Source organism: Ictalurus punctatus, chromosome 6 (genome assembly GCF_001660625.3).
Source record: "Ictalurus punctatus breed USDA103 chromosome 6, Coco_2.0, whole genome shotgun sequence".
In the NCBI taxonomy this organism is placed as follows: Eukaryota; Metazoa; Chordata; class Actinopteri; order Siluriformes; family Ictaluridae; genus Ictalurus; species Ictalurus punctatus.
Window position 1 is genome coordinate 12790671 of NC_030421.2, and position 18354 is coordinate 12809024.

The 18354-nt window shown below is 39.1% G+C and overlaps 1 long non-coding RNA gene across 3 annotated transcripts; it reads left to right on the forward strand.

Annotated features, from left to right (window-relative positions):
* The first annotated feature begins 269 nt into the window (after positions 1 to 269).
* On the forward strand, positions 270 to 17830 carry LOC108266849 (uncharacterized). Of its 3 annotated transcripts, none has more exons than XR_008396544.1 (3): positions 270 to 882; positions 4115 to 4234; positions 16943 to 17830. It is a non-coding gene; the product is annotated as an uncharacterized LOC108266849 (long non-coding RNA). The 3 variants fall into 3 exon arrangements; XR_001812965.3 differs by lacking the exon at positions 16943 to 17830 and adding an exon at positions 4835 to 5477; XR_008396543.1 differs by lacking the exon at positions 4115 to 4234.
* The last annotated feature ends 524 nt before the right edge of the window (positions 17831 to 18354 follow it).

The window sequence follows — 18354 nt, forward strand, 5'->3', positions numbered from 1 at the left end:
TCCCTGAGATGCTATGAGGAAGATTACTGGAACCCTGTAGAAAATACACGGTTAAGTTTCCTTTTTGTTTTGTACGAATTTAAATACACAGACACTGTATTTTTGGAATTTTGTATTTCCATGTTGAATAATTGTATGTACAAATGCATGTGGAAAGGACTGCTACTTTGTTCTACGAAAATGATAGAAAATATGAAAGATATAAAATTATTTGTTTCTAGGTTAAAATGTTAGCCAATCAATGGGAAAGGTGAGAGGTCAGGGGCGGGGGCAAATCCTGCGTAAGGAAAAGTCACGCTCTCTTTCGGCTGCAGGCGATATACGGAGAAGATCACACTGGAGAACTGTAAAGTGGTTAATGCTACTTTTCGTGTTTAAGTAATACTTAATGGTTGTCAGACCGATAACCTATCCGTTACTTTGCATGCGGAAGAAGTCGGTATCACATAGAGACATTTTCAAAACGAATTAGTCAGAATAGCTCAGCTAATAGTATAGCCTGAAAAGTTAGCAACTCGGTAGCTGGGACTATGTTAGGCTAACTGACTTCGTCAACAATGAGTTGCCTCTGAGGAACAAGACTGCGAGACTAACCGGAGGAAGACAGCTTGCTGTTTGAACTGATACGCGAACTACAGCGTCGCGTGAGCAACTGCGCCACCGAGAGCGCGTGAGCAGGGCTGCAGTGACGGTGCATGGACCCTCTCTGGGCACGGACATCCCCATCAACCTCGTGAGTGAATTGGTTTGGTTTTGTTGCGCGATTCGCATGAAGCGGCCAATACAGTTTTAAGGCCTCAACGTCCCCAAGCTACGATTCAGGCCTGCATCAGGAACAGTGGTGTGTGTGGGGTTTATAGAAATTCTGGTGTGCCGGCTTAGGTAGGCTATTATTTTGGGCCCATAGGTTAAAGGGTATAACTGAAAACTGCTTGTTTTATGCATGTACATGGGGTTATATGTAACCTGTTGATTTGGTAATGGTATTGATTTAAAAACCTCAGAAAAAGGTATAACATTGAGTTAAAGTTTTGAATATGTTTTATTTCTAAGTTGATATACATGCAAAGAATTGTGTTTTAATACATATACTTAAACTTTACCTGGTTGTTGGGAATTCATTATTGCTATACGGGGTGTGGAGGGTTGATGTGTCAGATTAAGATTTATATTCATTTAATATAGAATAGAGTGTATGCATTAGAAAAGGTGTTTGACTACACTTAGTATTACCTCAGTTAACAAGCTTACACATTATACCATATAAAAAACATTCATCTAGTTAGTGACAGTTTATGACATTAAAACACATGCAAGGGGAATTGCAACCATAGATATTGAAGTTGAATAGGGTAAGAGAACCCAGGGCGTCTTTTGCCGCACTAATTATATAGGCAAAAGTCCGCTAAATTACCTTGAGAGGGCCCAGACTCAAAAGGGGACCCATCCTCATCTGGGTGACACCAGATAGTGCGACTATAAATAAATCCTTTCTATAAATGTGATAATACAACCCCAATTCCAAAAAAGTTGGGTTGCAGTGTAAAATGTAAATAAAAACAGAATGCAATGATTTGCAAATCTCATAAACCCATATGTTATTCACAATAGAACATAGAAAACGTATCAAATGTTTAAATTGAGGAAATGTACCATTTTACGGAAAAATAAGATTGGGATGGGGGCAACAAAAGGCTGGAAAAGTAGGTGTTACTAAAAAAACAGCTTTAGGAACATTTTGCAACTAATTAGGTTAATTGGTAACAGGGCAGTAACATGCTTGGTATAAAAAGAGTATTTTAGAGAGGCAGAGTCTCTAAGAAATATAGATGGTATGGAATCTGGATGGAAGCATATGTTGCTCTAAAACCTGTATATAGCTTACAGCACTGATGATCCCTTTCCAGATGTACAAGCTGCCCATTCCATAGGCATTAATGCACCCCCATACCATCAGAGATGCAGGCTTTTGAACTGAGCACTTATAAAAAGCCGGATGGTCTGTCTCCTCTTTAGTCCTCTTTATTTTAGAGGATGCAGCATCCAGGGTTTCCAAAAAGAATTTCAAATTTCGATTCGTCTGACCACAGAACAGTTTTTAATGCAGTGCCGCCTGAGGGCCCGAAGATCACGAGCATGCGATATTGATTTTCTCCCTTGTGCAGAGATTTCTCCAGATTCTTGGAATCTTTTGATGATATTATGTACTGTAGATGAGATATTCATATCCGTTGAGTCTTTGTAATTTTACATTAAGGAACAGGAATCTGAAATTGTTCCACAAATTGTAGATGCAGTTTTATGCAGATTGCTGAATCTCTGCCCATCTTTACGTCTGAAAGACTCTGCCTCTCTAAGATACTCTTTTTATACCCAGCCATGTTACTGACCTGTTGCCAATTAACCTCCAACTGTTTCTTTTTAGTAACACTTTTCCAGCCTTTTGCTGCCCATCCCAACTTTTTTGAGATGTGTTGTGGCCATCAAATTCAAAATTACTTTATTTTTTCTTAAAATGGTACATTTCCTCAGTTTAACCATTTGATATGTTTTCTATGTTCTATTGTGAATAACATATGGGTTTATGAGATTTGAAAATCATTGCATTCTGTTTTTATTTGCATTTTACAAAGCGTCACAACTTTTTTGGAATTGTGGTTATACTACATGGTCAAATACTGCAGTTGTGTAACCAGGAAAATTCATTACAGTTTTTACTTGGAGTCTGTTTTGTTGAACTTCTCCACTGTTCACTGATGGAGACTTGAGTGCAAAACTGTTTGTGGTAATTGCAGTGCTAAGGCTATAATAGTAATTGTAGTCCTAATCATAGCATAACTGTTCATATGAATTGAGGTCCAAAGCCATCTTTATGGTTTTTAAGTGGTACCATCCTCAGCAATCTCACTGATAATACAGGCATCTGTACAAATTGTGCTATTCAACATGGCTGCTTCTGCTGGAAGAGGGATGTTATAGACATATGAGGAAATGCTTGCACTTCTCCACATTTTGGAAGGAGGACTATATTAAGAAACAACTATCAACCACCCACCGAAATTCTAAAGTGTTTCTTCACTTTTCAGCAAAACTGTAAAATGGATTTTAAGCAGATTGCCTTGCAGTGCCGGTTATAGTTAAAAAATTACTCCAGAAATATGTGGCAACACTAGATAAGTGGACAGTCCAGTGGACAGTCAGCCGATGTCAAGTAGCCTCTTTATGATTTTTTTTAGACAAAATTCTTGGTACAAGCCCCTGCACAAACCCAATGGATGTCATAGAAGATGATCATGGTATGCTCACTGCAAACTTGCTTTACCTATTTAATTTACCTGCACAATATTGGTGTACCCACAACAATGCACAGCAGTGCAAGAGGACTCGGACCCAAAAAGCAGCAGTACAAAGAGGTCTGAGACCCCATTACTGCTTAAGTGGACCAAAAAATTATGAGTCATCTTGCAGGGACAGGGTGAAGGTGAAGAGAACTGGATCCTTTTTCACTTGGTTGGCTTCAAGGGGTCTGAGTTCAGTTCTTTTAAAGAGGACTCAAGTGTGAAAACACCCTAAATTTACTCATAAGATGAATAACTGATGTAAACCTTGACTGATTGGCTTTGAATCTTATAATTTGTGATGAGTTAAAGCATTTTTATTATTTTACAGATTATGCTGTGACTCCACTGGATACACTGCTGAACAATATATTTTTGAATTCTTGTAGACACAAGTCAAAAGTATCTCAACTTCTGCCTCAGAGAAATCCTTTTTTTGGCCGTTTTGTGCTTTTCACTCTGTGAACTTGTCCTTTTATGGAGTTTTGTAGTGTCAACAAAAACAAATCATCTGTGGCATCTAATTTACAGATGATTACCATTTGTGTGTACACTATACACACATGAATATGAAGAAAATCAATGTTTACAATGTTAAACTTTAGTAAATCTTTATTTCCATTTGGCTTACGCAAACATTTACACACAGCTTTACTCAAAGATCAATGAAGGCGGCCCAATGTGTGTGACAACCAACACCTCCTAGCAGAATTATGGTACATTTAAACAGATTCATTCATTCATTCACCTTCAGTAACCACTTTATTCTGGTCAAGGTTGCCGTGGATTCAGAGCCTATGCTGGGAACACTCGGTGTGAGGCAGAGACACATGCTGAATGGGACACCTCGGGGCAATTTATAGAGGCCAGTCCAGCTACTGGCATGTTCCTGGGAGGTGAGAGGAAACCAGAGAACCCACAGGAAAATATAAAATGTCCCACAGAAAGATCTCCAAGCTCAGGACCCAGGAGCTGTATGGTACCTTACTAGATTGCTGGTTTTCCAAGAGAAGCAACCTTTCTTGTAAAAGTGCATTACAATATAAAAATACACTACAGCTAAAGATGATTTAATAAGTTTAGAAGGTCAAAGGGGAAGTAGTTCAAATCCCCATGTGGTGTAATGAGATAATAAAGCTGTCAGGAAAACCTCTCTTTTAGCATATTGCTCTGTAGTGATGGTTATAACAAATTTACTCTTGTATTTGAACTGATGTGATGTAGAACCATTTATTGATAAATCATAATATCAGATACTCAATGAGAATGATTATAATGGAACTAATTATAATGATTATAATGGAATTATAATAATAATAATAATAATATATTATTATTATTATTATACACTCTCACAAATATAATTGTAAGTTTATTCTTTATGAAATATCCAGAAGACAGTCATCTTTTACAGTGCTGTCTGTGTCCTAGTCTGCCAATTAAGATCATACTCAGTCACATGGAAATAATTTCCTTTTCTTTGTTTTTGGTTCTAGAAAGAAAGTCAAAAAAAAAAAAAAAGATTTCAACACCACCAAAAGAAGCGAAGACAAGATTAAGTCACCTGTCATGCCCTGTGAATCCCATTTCCACTGTCGCTCTGATAACAGAAATGATATAAACATTTTTTTTTCTATTTTTCAATCCACCTTCATGAATGTCATTTGTCTTGGAATTTGGCACAGAGCCATTGATAGGAAGGTCTCTATTTAATTCAAATGGTGGAAATCATTAGCTGTATTCACATGGTCTGGTGAGCAAAGCCAATCACCTCGCCACCGTTAATTTAGCTCCTCATAGTTTAACATGGTCTTTGTCCATTTTGCACTGACAGCCCGAGTGATACCAAGCTCAAAAAATGGGGAGAATAAGAGGAGGATAAAAATGAACACATTTAGTGGCCTCTGGGTCAGTTAATATCAAGGTCCACTATTGAGTTGTTCCAGGCTATTGTGTTGGTGCGAAAAGAGCCCTACAATATGAACCTGCCATTCTGTAGGTCCTCGCTTTGTTTCACCTCTGAATGGATGTCAGAAAATGGAGGAACTGCTTCATTTTAACATTCTCAGTGACCTGGTAAATGTTCAGAAGTAGTATTTGGTGGGTGTGTGTGTGTGTGTATATATATATATATATATATATATATATATATATATATATATATATATATATATATATATATATATATATATATATATATATATATATATATGCATTGTTGTTTATGAAATGTGTGTTAATCAGAGATTAAAAACACTGAGATAGCAGCGGTTAAAAACAAAGAGAGAGAATTTTTGGACCCAACCAGTATTGTACTACTGTTTGTGTGTGTGTATGTGTGTATATATATATATATATATATATATATATATATATATATATATATATATATATATATATATATATATATATAACCCTACAGCTTTACTGCAAATTTTGCTGTTTGACCAATTAAGCTAAGAAACTACAGGTGAATAAGGTAATTTAAGTCAAACAATTGATATCACAATTTTTTTAATAAATTTCATGAAACTAAGGAGTCATCTTATTAAATATGACAAAACAAAAAAAATCTAGTTTTTGAATGATGCTAGAATTAAAATTGTGTAGGCAGTCTTCAGAGAAGACTTTTACAGAACAGTTGTTGGAATTTATTTTTTAATTATTATTATTGTTGTTGTTGTTGTTTACATAACAAAATACTACGTGTTGTTACCAAAATAAATATATGCCATTTTTAGTACAGAATCTAATGTGAATCCAGAAATAATCAACAAGTTGAGAAATTCCTCTCTAATATCTTTCTAAATAGGGACAGGAATGAGCATGAACATGCAGGTTGATAAACCATAAACTGTGATTTTTGAGTTTGAACATAGAAAAATTTGCTAATTTTGAGAAAATACTATAAATGTGAATCCACACTAGTAAATGTGGTTTATAAAGTAAAGTTGACGTGCATGTCACATGACACATGATTCAACATATATCTGGAAAACAAAGCCGTTTCTCAAAATGCATACTTATACGATCTTGCATCCGAGGTTCAAATCCAATACTCAAGAATGCAAGTATCGGGGACACATAAATTGACCCAGATCTGTTAGTGAACTATGAAACAGTGTGCTGCACCCTCTTAACAGAGCATGATCAGTTTGCAGTAGAAGCTTGAGAGAGTTCTTGGAAGCGACCTTGGGTTTACAGCCCATTAAAGCCCGGCTCTGCTCTGCCATTCCACTCGCCAACAGGACCAACTGGACAAATTTGCAAGAGTAACTGCAATCCATTACATTGGTTTTGTTTTCCAAACCCAATTTCCAGTCCCCACATTAAAGTTAGCCATATGAATCTAGTAGTCATGTATTCATGTGCACAGTACAGAGTCACTGTTGCCCAGCACGGAAAATACATTATAGAACAAACTGCAAATTTTAGTAGCATAAAATTTTGAAGACATATCAATATTAGTCAGATGGATGAATTGTTTGTTGTATTTTGTGTATTTGCTCCTAGAGTCGGGGTGATGCTACTGATGAGATACTGCCATCAACACTGCAAAATATTGGAATGTGTTGTGATCTTTTTTTTTCCTTCCTAGTTTACTGCTAGTATACAGACATGCATCAGCATAACCTAGAAAACTGATGTCTGAAAAATAGATTTATTTTCTATAAAATAGCAGCAAACTTCTGATGTGTTCAATATGGACAGCTTTTTAAAACATCCTGTCAAAATCGGCACAGGAAGAGAAATCTTCTCGGCTGTAGGTATGTCACTTTTTGAAAAGTTGGAAAAATAAAATGTGAATCCTTTTGGGATTTTCATCAGTTGCTGAATATTCTGAAGAGAAAGCAACACATGACATGATGAAAAGATCCAAACATGCATACAATGGTGAGACAATACACTCACTGCCATCATTTATTGCAAAAATCTGTTTCAATTATAATTTATCACATCATCTCTTTATCAATGTGCCAACATTTCGTTCTCTGGCTAGTTTCTTGGTTTTTTCCAAAAAACTTTTGTTGCAAATCCTTTGCTTTCAACCCCAAGTGTCAGCCAAAACATTTCTGTATGCCATACACAGTAGTATATTGTTTTGTCTGGTTTGATGTGTGCTTTTTTGGTCACCACTGTGTCTGGCTGCAGTTGATTGGATAATTGGCAGCTTATTTTGGCTCGACTACCATCATTGGCTGATGAAAGCAGGAGGATCTTGGCAGCACTCTTTATTACACAACCTAGTTCCAACATGGTCTTATGATTGAAAATTTATAACACTGTATATGGGCCAACTCATATGAAAAGTTAAGGTGCATGGTTAAAGTTAGATCAAGGGGCAGGGTTACTTCATTTTTATGACTTCATAATAAAAAATCCATCTAAATTGCTCTCAGTCATTAGAAATTATCCATGATTTCAAGTTGACTGGTGAAACCTGTCCCAGAATACAAGCTCTGACTTTATCATACACTACATCCTGGCTAGCTGTCCATCATTGTTTTGCCCACTAGTGTTTTCTCCATGAATCAGATTGGGTTTATTTTCCTGGCTCAGGTTTTCAGCAGACACATTCACTATGTTAAAACAGTTCCAGTTTGGTATGGAGAACTTTATTGTTTGATGTTTATTTCATGCACCACCTCTCAATTGTCGTGTCAGCATAAAGAAATTCAGAACTGACAGTCTCAGACTGGTTCCATATGCAACAATCGACATGAACAGAATAAAATTAAGTTCCTTTTGAAACAGATATTTTTTGTTTCAATACTTTATTCCTTTTTGAAATCACTCCACAGCCCTGTTTCTTCCTGGTCACTCAAAATGATGTAAGAACAATAAAAGTGAACTGAGGTGTAAGAATGCTCATATGTTAATGCTTATATTCAGGTCAGAAATCATCATCGTTGTCGTCATCGGCAGTTACTCGAGTCAAGTATGACTGTCTTCCATGGGGTTAGAAGTTGGTGGATCTGCAGATGGCAGGAGAGGCCAATCTGTAACCTGAATATTGGATTCCTTGTGGAAATCTATAACATTGACCATACTAATTACTGTTTTGTGAAGGTAATCATCAGCATTAGTGTTATGATTCATTTTAGCTGGTTAGCTTTTTCCTAATAGCTAGTTGTCTGCTGACTAGCTTGTTGCTGAGCTACTCACTCTTGTCCACTGTTGTTGCTGTACTGCAATTTAAGTCCAAAATTTTGCATTTTCACTAGAGTAGAACAGTAGCAGTAGTCAATCAGGCCAGTAACTGTAAAAGTATGGTTAAAGTAGCTTACGTGCTCTTTATGGCGGATGGAAATGGTTGGACACTGCTCCACTCCACTATAAAGGAGCCGCCACTGCAAACACCACCTGGCAGGCCACCATGCACCGTAAAGTTCCCTTTCAAAGGGAACTTTGATGTTGCGTTTAGCATAATACTATGGGAGCGCCTCTCGCACGCAACTGGCATCTGAAGCTTGTGTAAAATCATGCCTATTTATAGGCCTGCCATGATCAGGTGACGTGGCAATTAAGCGCGTTGTGTGATACAAATATGACACCTGTGAACCGTGCCATCAGCCTTTATTATCTTCAGCGAAAGACTGCATGTCAGTTGTTTGTATAAAGAAACAAAAAGATGTTTCATTTCCTCGCTATCTTTTCTCAAAATCTCAGAACTTTTCTATTCCTTTAAAAAAAAAAAGAGAAGAAAAAAAATCTGAGTGAGAGATTTCAGAAAGTGTGTTACGACTTGCTCCCGTTTCATTATGGAGAATAGTGCACACTTTGTGGGTGACGTGTCGAGGGTTGGAGCATGCAATGGCAGCCTCGAGAGGCTGCGCATGGTAATGCCTACCTTAAGCAGATCCGCTCACGACTCGCGCTCTTCTTGGAAGGTGAAGTGAGTTGGGTTTCAGAGCCTCGCGGATCTGGGCCGGCCGCTGCCGAGGCAGCTAGCCCTCTCAGGTTCGGGGGATCTCTTATGGATCCGGAAGAGAGGCTGGAGACGAGCGCTGCTCTATCTCTTGCTCTGTCTTCCGGGTTCGGCTCTGCGCTGGATTTTGGACCTCGCGTCCCGACGACTCCTTCCACTATGGAAAGCCAAAAGGGGAAGAAAAACACACACACACACACACACACACACACACACACACACACACACACACAAATAATAGTAATAATTCCTCTCTGACTCTGAGGAGCCAGAAGGATGTGCTAAAAACAGAGCAGCATGAGCTGCTTGAAGTGATTACTAAGGCTGGATAAGCCTTTGTCTCCTCAGTGAAACTAAATCCCTCACACTGCAGAAACTCCCCTTTCCTCCAGAAGTGCATGACAAAATATCAGGCTTCTGGGGGAAAACCATGCATAAAGCCATATTTATAACCCGACGATGTTGGATTATTCGGCCATTGTGGGGAATGAATGGCATGGCTATTTAGCTATGCTGAAGGTGGAGGAGGCACTTGCGAGCTACCTCTCTCCATCAACGGAAGGTAATTAGGGGGAAAGCCACCGGTGGGCAAGGCTTATGAGGTAGTAGTCTTGTTTGTGGGTCACTGCAGACAATGACAGTGTTGCAGGCCTACCAAGCAGACCTGCTGAGTGAGCTTGACATATTGCGGCATTCAGCCAGTTCCTTCCCTGTTGTCTCGAGTTCACGTGGAGCCCAGGCCAGCACTAGTGCAAAGGATACCCAGAAGGCGAGTATGGCAGCCCGCCAACCCCCGCAGACAGCCAGGGGAACCAGGCGGCCATAGTCGCGGCCTGATCTGAGAATGGTCATAAAGGCCTAGCAGGCAAAGAAGAGCCGTCCTGAGGGGCCGTGGAGGGAAGTATCATGACATGAGGGACATGAGGTTGTTAGGGCAGTTAGCCCCCAGTGCTACTGTAGGGCCTCCCTAGCCAAGTCGGTCCCAAGTTTCCAGTGTTCTCTGGTCACCGAGCTGTCACAGGGCAACGAAAATCTGATGCTTTCCCTCCAATAGAATGTGGAATAGTTAACGTCACTAAAAGGCCATCTGGCAGTATGGAAACTACTGTCAAATGTGTCTCCATTGGTTCTGTCTACCGTAGAAAAGGGTTACTGGGTCCAGTTTATAGCTCAACCCCCCCGGTTCAGAGGTGTGCTCACCACAGTAGTCAGCACAGACCAGAGCCCGACGTTAGATCATTAGTAAGATCCCTCTTGGACAAAGGAGCCATAGAACATGTACCCTGCTCCCTGAGGGAGGGAGGTTTTTACAGCTGTTATTTCCTGGTCTGTAAAAAATAGGAGTATGTGGCCAATTTTAGATCTGCGTCATCTGAACTGTACTCTTCGGACATACAGGTTCAAGATGCTGACGCCCAAACTTATCATTCCACAGATTCAGTTTGAGGACTGGTTTGGGACGATAGATCTAAAAGGTGCATATTTCCACATAGAAATATCGCTAGCTTTATCCCCTCGAACCTTCACAAAGTGCATGGATGTCACTCCTGCTCCACTGTAACTCCAGGGCATCTGTGTATTAAACTACCTGGATGACTGGTTAATTCTACCACAATCCAGGGAACTGGCGGTTCAACATCGAGATGTTGTTCTCGCCCACATCAAGATCTTGGGGCTCAGGTTAAAACTCAGAAAAGTATGCTTTCCCCAGTGCAGTGGACAACTTTTCTAGGGGTTATAAGGATTCTAGTGATGAGGATGTTTCTATCCCCAACATGCGTAGGGTCAATCCTATCAACACTGAGCAAGATAAACCTGGATCTTGGGAGACTATTGGCTCTTATGGGCCTATTGCACAGGAAACCGTTCAGTGGTGGCTGAGAAGTTGTGGGTTTCGTCCAAGTACAAAACCTCTGAGAATAATCAGTCTCACGTGGTGATGCCTACGTGCTCTGAGAATGGGTGTCCCCTGTTTCTATCCTTGGGTCACACTCTAGGGGTGTCTCCTTAGGGCAAGATGGTAATGACAGACACCTCCCTCACGGGCTGGAGTGCAGTCTTAGACAGCTGTAGGAGATCTACAACCTCTCTCTGTTGCCCCTTCCTGCCTTGACTTTGCCTCTGGATTAGCCAAGGCCTTCCTGTACCCTAGGCCGGATTATATTCCTAAAGTGCCTACATCGGCTGCCCACCCTGTGGTGTTGCAGGCTTTCTGCTCTCCTCCACACTGGAATAAGAGAGAATGCACCTGCTGTGTCCGGCCAGTGGCGTAAGTTGGAGCAGCTTTGGCGGCGACAGTAGAGGTGATGCTGTGTCAAAGCAGCGCCTTTCTAATTGGATAGTGGAAGCAATCTCTATTGCTTATGAGGAACGCGGTCTCGCTACGCCTCTGGGCATAAGGGCTCATTCCACTAGGGCGGTGGCCTCCGCGAAGGCTTTGTCCAAAGGGGTATCCTTACAGGATGTGTGCGCTGCTGAAGGGTGGTCTACGCCACACACATTCATTTGTTATTACAGGCTGGATATTCCACCCCGGGCTCAAGTGTCTTGCAGTGACCCTCAGGCTTGAGTCTTTTTGAACAGGCCGTACCCTCGGTATGATGGAGTGGGTATTCTCATTCCCATAGTGTTCTGCTAAACACAACGTCGAAGTTCCCTTTGAAAGGGAACGTCTGGGTTTCACATGTAACCCTGTTCCCTGAGAAGGGAACGAGATGTTGCATAGCTTTGTCATACCAGGGCAGGCCTGTGAATTGTGTCTTCGCTTCAGATAATAGAGGCTGATGGTGTGGTTCACAGGTGCCATATTTATATCACGCGGCACACTTAATTGCTACGTCACCTGATCATGGCAGGCCTATAAATAGGCATGATTTTACACAAGCTGCAGATGCTGGTCGTGTGCGAGAGGCGCTCCCATAGTGTTATGCTAAACGCATCGTCTCGTTCCCTTCTCAGGGAATAGGGTTACAAGCGTAACCCAAATGTTTTCTTGAATCAACTCACAGTTCTGAACCCTTAAAGTGAGTGAGGGTTTATAACATGGAAAAATTGCTTTCATATACTGAAACACACAGAAATTTGCCCTGAGATACACCAATGCTGATATAAAAAAACAGAGTCTCAGGAGACTTTCCTAAAAGACATGAGTTAATTGTCAGGTGTCAGCTGACCCTGTATTTATGTGTGCTACTCCCTGACCTGGTTATTGGCTTTATGCTCAACCTCAGCATTTCCAGAGCTGACAGATCTGCCAGGCAGCATTGTCCCCCATAGACACACTCATTTTTGCTGATTCATATTTCATTGATCTTGCACACTTAATGATATGCTCATTGACTCATAGTATAATGTTTAGATTTGAATAATAACATTAATATTCTTGCCATTCTAACAGGTGCTGCCAAGATGACAGACGGTACCTATATGTTAACTCCTTTTACACCTGCTGATGACCGGTTGGCTCCACAGGTTTAAGCAAACAAATTTTGTGCACCTCATTGTGTTAAGTAGTGTGAAAGGCTTAGTTTTCTTTTGACCCTACTATGTCAAAAGAATCAAATATTAATTTGATTTGGGATATATTAATTGTAATTTCTTGAATTTCAGATAACCTCATTTACCTGAATGTACAGTCACCATGCACTTTAATAGGAACACCTGTACACCTGCACATTTATGCAGTTATCCAGTCAGCCAGTCATGTGGCAGCAGGTTCATGTGCCAGTGTCATGTGACAAGAGCTTCAGTTAATGTTCACATGAAACATCAGAATGAAGAAAAAAAAAATGATGTTTGTGATTTTGATCATGGCATTATTGTTGCTACCAGATGGGCTGGTTTGAGTATTTCACATACTGCTGATCTCCTGGGAATTCACACACAACAGCCTCATGAGTTTACACTGAATGGTTGTAAAAATTAAAAAAAATTAAAAAAAAAACATTAAGTGAGTGGCAGTTCTGTAGGTGGAAATGCCTTGTTGATGAGCAAGATTAGAGGAGAATGACCAGAATAAACTGACAGGAAGTCTATAGTAACTGAAATAATCACTCTTTATAACAATTATGAGCAGAAAAAAACGTATCAGAACACACAACACATCAAACCTTTAGGTGGAGTGGCTATACCAGCAGAAGACCACATCAGGTTCCACTTCTGTCAGTCAGGATTATGAATCTGAGGCTATCATGGGTGGACTTGCCCAAACTGGACGATTGAGGATTAGAAAAAAAAATCCCAGTCTTGAGTGTATATCAAGAAAAAAATCAAGAGGATGCAAGTGGATGCCGACCACCCTGCAACTCTGAAAAACAAATCTCCATGCTAATAGGCAACCAATATGCAGTGATAGGTATTCGGTTTGTTTTTGTTGATAAACTTGTGGTCACATCCATTAAAGTACATAGATTATGGAGTAACTAATCTGAAATGTAAGTAAAAGTCAAATAAAAACTCTTGAGACAGTTGAAACAAATGATTTGCATACAGAAAGCAATTATACGACACTTTAAAATTATGCTTAAATTTTTATACTAGTTGGTGCAAATTCCTAAGAATATACAATGAGATTATTCTAGTTAAAAACCCTCTTGGAATCCACCTTGAATTAAATGGTGGGTACACATTCTCTACAATAAATCTGCCCTAGAAGACTGATGATATAATAGGGAACCATGATGAACTTTAAAATAATGTGATAGTATTTCTCTAACTGAAAAACAAGTGAAAAGGAAGAGTATGTGGCATCCGTGTGTGTGTGCATGTACAGGGCATTGACTGGGAGCAGGCTGTTTGTTCCATCTGAATCACAAAACAACAAGGAACCTGACAGAAATCAAGTATTCTGTGTCTGCAGTTCTACTGCTTCCCTAGGAGACCCGATAGCTAGCGGAAGTGCTGCAGGCAGATTTCCAGGTATTAATAAAGATGTGTACAGTTCCTGCTGTGGCATGAGTATGCTTGGGGAAAAAAGGCAAATAACAACAATGATTTTGCAAGCAAACCTCACAAGAAGAGCTTAAAGGATCGGTTTTATAGACCGTGTGCGTTTGCAAAGTGAGTTGAGAAATAGCTAGCTTGCAAGTAATCAAATAAATATGAAAATACTTGTACTCTGACTGTGCTAGCATACTAATATATGACAGTGTATGGAGGCAGAAGCTTGGGGCTTCACTTTTGTGTGGTTGTCAAAATGAATGAAGTTAATCCTATGAGCAACTTGAGATGCCGCAGTTGCTACAGTCGATATTAAACTTATAAGGAGAGACATAATTTCAGGCTACTACTGAGTAGGAATATATGCATTCATTCATTCATCTTCAGTAACCTGTGAATCTGGAGACCTTCCCAGGAACACTGGGTGCATGGTATAAGTAGAAACATGTTGGTTTAAAACATTAATAACATTTGAAAAAAACATCAATACCTGACTTTATTAATACTAGTTTGCAATGTTGAAAAGTGATGTCTTGACCAGATTCCATCACACAAACATTTTTGTTAAGCCAAATCAGGGCTAAGTCTGCCTAGTCTGTGGGATCAGCAATATCTTCAAGTTGTAGACTTTCTGCCTAAGGTTCTTATGATATATTTATCAGATTAGGGCAGATATAAAGTATATTTAATGTTTCTAGTACAACATTGCCCATCAGTGCTGTCTGTCATTCAGAGAACAGCAGAGAAGGTCTCGTGATTGTAAATTCATAACAATTCACATCAATCAAACAGTAGTTTGAGAAAAAAAAGTCATCATTCAGAGCAGTGGTGCCTGGTGGTTTTTTAAAATAGGGGAAGGGAACTGCCTGTCAGCAGACAAAGCCAGCAGTACATGTGCTTTTTCACAGCAATTTTACTGTACCAAGAAAGATCAAAGGATCTGCTTTTTGCTTTCTGACCTCAACTAAATCAACTTTGGATGTTTATCTGCCCTCTAACATTAGCAGTGTCTGCCATGTCATGCTAAAAAGCAGGTAGCTAAATTCCCTGAAGAGCTAGTGACAGTTATGAGGTACTGTCCCTTTGAGAGGTCTCCCAATCATTGTGTGTAGAAGCCAGGCATCCGAGCAGGATAATCCTGCATTCATGAACAGCGTACTGTCCAATTAATCTTGAGATTTGTTTTTTTCTTATACAAAAAACATCCATGATACAATTGTTGACTCCCAGCATAAACAGCACCCTCAGGTGGACTGGAGGAACAATTTTATACTATCTATAAAAGTGCATTTATGATCACTGTTGCCAGCATGATTTTGTCGCTAGATTTTTAGATACCTTTTGAAACTTTCAGTCAGGTTCACTCAACTCTCCACCAGTATGTAAATCCTAAATTGCACAAGCTGATGTTTCTAATGACGAAATCACTGATTAACATTGTAATGACCAGTCACTGATAAGCTTGTTTCACAATGACCAATCACTGATCAACTTTTTTCACAATGACCAATCACAGATCATCAAGTAATAGAAGTGAGTTATTCTATTCATTTTGCCATTTTCTTCATGTCTCTTTTCTGAGTACTTGCTACCACTGCTTCATTTTGTCTCAATTATTATTTAAAAAAGTATAATATTTTGTATATATGTAGTTAGATTCTATTTAGTAAATATGTAGATAAGTTTGTAAGGCCATGACAAAAGATTTCTTCTTTCTTTAAGGAATAACATATAATTAATATTCTCTTTTCTAAAGTCTTCAAAAATTCTTCCCTCTTCATATAACATATCTTGATATGCAAATTATCACACCATTGCATGATCAATTAATATGCAAATTAGTCCAATTGACACCATCTTAACTTCTAACTTATTTTTGAACATGCTACTTTCCTCTGAAAAGAGTTGGCAACACTGTTTATGATTATAGTTTTTAGCTCACACTCTACTGAGACAGCTTCAAGATCTATGGCCATTGAAATAATTTGTCACAGCACAATAACAAGACAGGCTTTTATCACAGCTTTCAAATCTGTATGCATGTCACAATGCTCTGTTTTCTGCTAAGCTCTCTCGCCTGATCCTAATTTATCAGAATTGTCAATCGGGTTCTTTATGTTTCTTTTGTTCTCTGAACTGTTCAAATTGTGCAGAAGTCGCTTCTTTCATAATATCCCCAGTGGCCTATATCCTATCTCCAGATTCTGATGACGAGGGGTATTAAAATTTTGCAAGCATTTAATTGGAACAAAGTAACTGTATGAACACATTACTCCAATTGTATCATCTCTACACTGGTTACCTGTTAAGCTCTGTATTGATTATACAACTGCTACTCACCTATAAAGCCCTAAACATCCAAGCTCCTTTATATTTAACCCATCACATTACAATCCTTCACACTCTTTAATGTCGTAAAACTTGTGATAATACAAAGGATATCAAAGTCTACCAAAGGAGGTAGAGTGTTTTCACATTTAGCTCCTAAACTCCGGAATAGCCTTCCTGATAATGTTCGTGGTTCAGACACACTCTCTCAGTTTAAATCTAGATTAAAAACAAAATTGCTATGATTGTAAATTTCTTTAACATAGCAATCACATAACACATCTCATAACCTTGCACTACAATCATCAGTGATAAAACAAAAACAATTGCACATGGTTATCTCTGCCTGAAATTCAATGAACTGCAGCCACGCTAATCCTTCTCCATTTGTTTCCTGTTCCTACCTCAGGATGCCCATCCTGAGGTAATCATTGAATGTGCTAGCTCCAGCTCAGAAGCAGCCTCTACAAAGATTCCAGATGACATCAACGCCTGCAAAGACTTTGGATGATACCAACACTCTACAATAGATAGCAATGGGATAGCAGTGGGCCTGAACTGTTCTGCTCTCCGGGCCGGCCTGGACTGTCCTGGTGACCTGCTTCTGGTGTTCTCGTCGCTTGGAGGCCAGTCACTGTTGCTGAGGATGGCCCCATATGGACAGCCTATCGACACTTGGAAGCCGTGGAGATGGCATTGGACTGCAACTGATGTGAGCAGTTTTGGTGTGGTGTGTTTTTGGGCCCAGGTCTCAAAAGTAAATGTAAAACTAACTCTCTAAAATATGTACTGTGTAATGACCAGAATTTCTAAATGTGAGTATAATGTGTGCTGCTATATTGCTTATTTGATTGTAAGACCTACAATCTGAAAAGTTTTGTCATTTCAAGCCTGTCATGTCAGACCAAATCAGCAACTCCATTCCCCAGAATGCACCACCAACTACAAACATGGTAGAAGAGGACTACACTTCCCATACACATACATGTTCACCTTCTCCGAAGTTCTAATCAGAGACGCCTGTTCCCATTTATACTCACAATCACACTACACATAAAAGAGACTGTTTGAACACTCTTTTTTTAATTTATTTATTTATTTATTTATTTATTTATTTATTTATTTATTTTACTTTTACGTTTATGAATTAGACTCTTCGCCCTGCCCTGTTTATGCTGTTTGCCTGATTGCCTGACCTCTACCTGTTCATGATTATTGTCTTCTGCCTTATCCTTTGGACTTGTTGTTATTGTTGTTGTTGTTGTTGTTGTTGTTGTATTAAACTGCCATACCTGTATTTGCTTCTGTCTGTGCCTCCATTACGTGACAAAACCTCATACCAGGCTACTGGTGCTGTGTTTATATATTCTTCCTCCCTGATGTAAGATGTTAATTCTTACCCAACACAAATGGGATTAATCAGGATGAATACATTGGAGTAGGGTCATGCAGTTATTCCAAATCCAAACTCACATTTAAATTTTTAAAGAGGACACTTTAAATATTTAAATAAATAAATAAATAAAAATAAAATAAAATAAAATAAACTTGGATTCATCCTATACAGGGTGAACATAAAATCCCACTAAAATGACAGAATTACTGGTAATCTGTGGGTGTGTGAGATGTGTCTTGTGAGTGACAGGTTTTGTTTTTTTAAATAATAGCCTTATCAAATATAGCAGTTAATGATATACTGGCTGCCTGGCTTCATATTTCTGTCTGTACTCCATCTAAAATGTATTTTATAACCCAGACACATTGGTATAAATTAATTACAAGCACATGGAAATTGCTTTTAAATTGAGTTTTAGCTGCTTC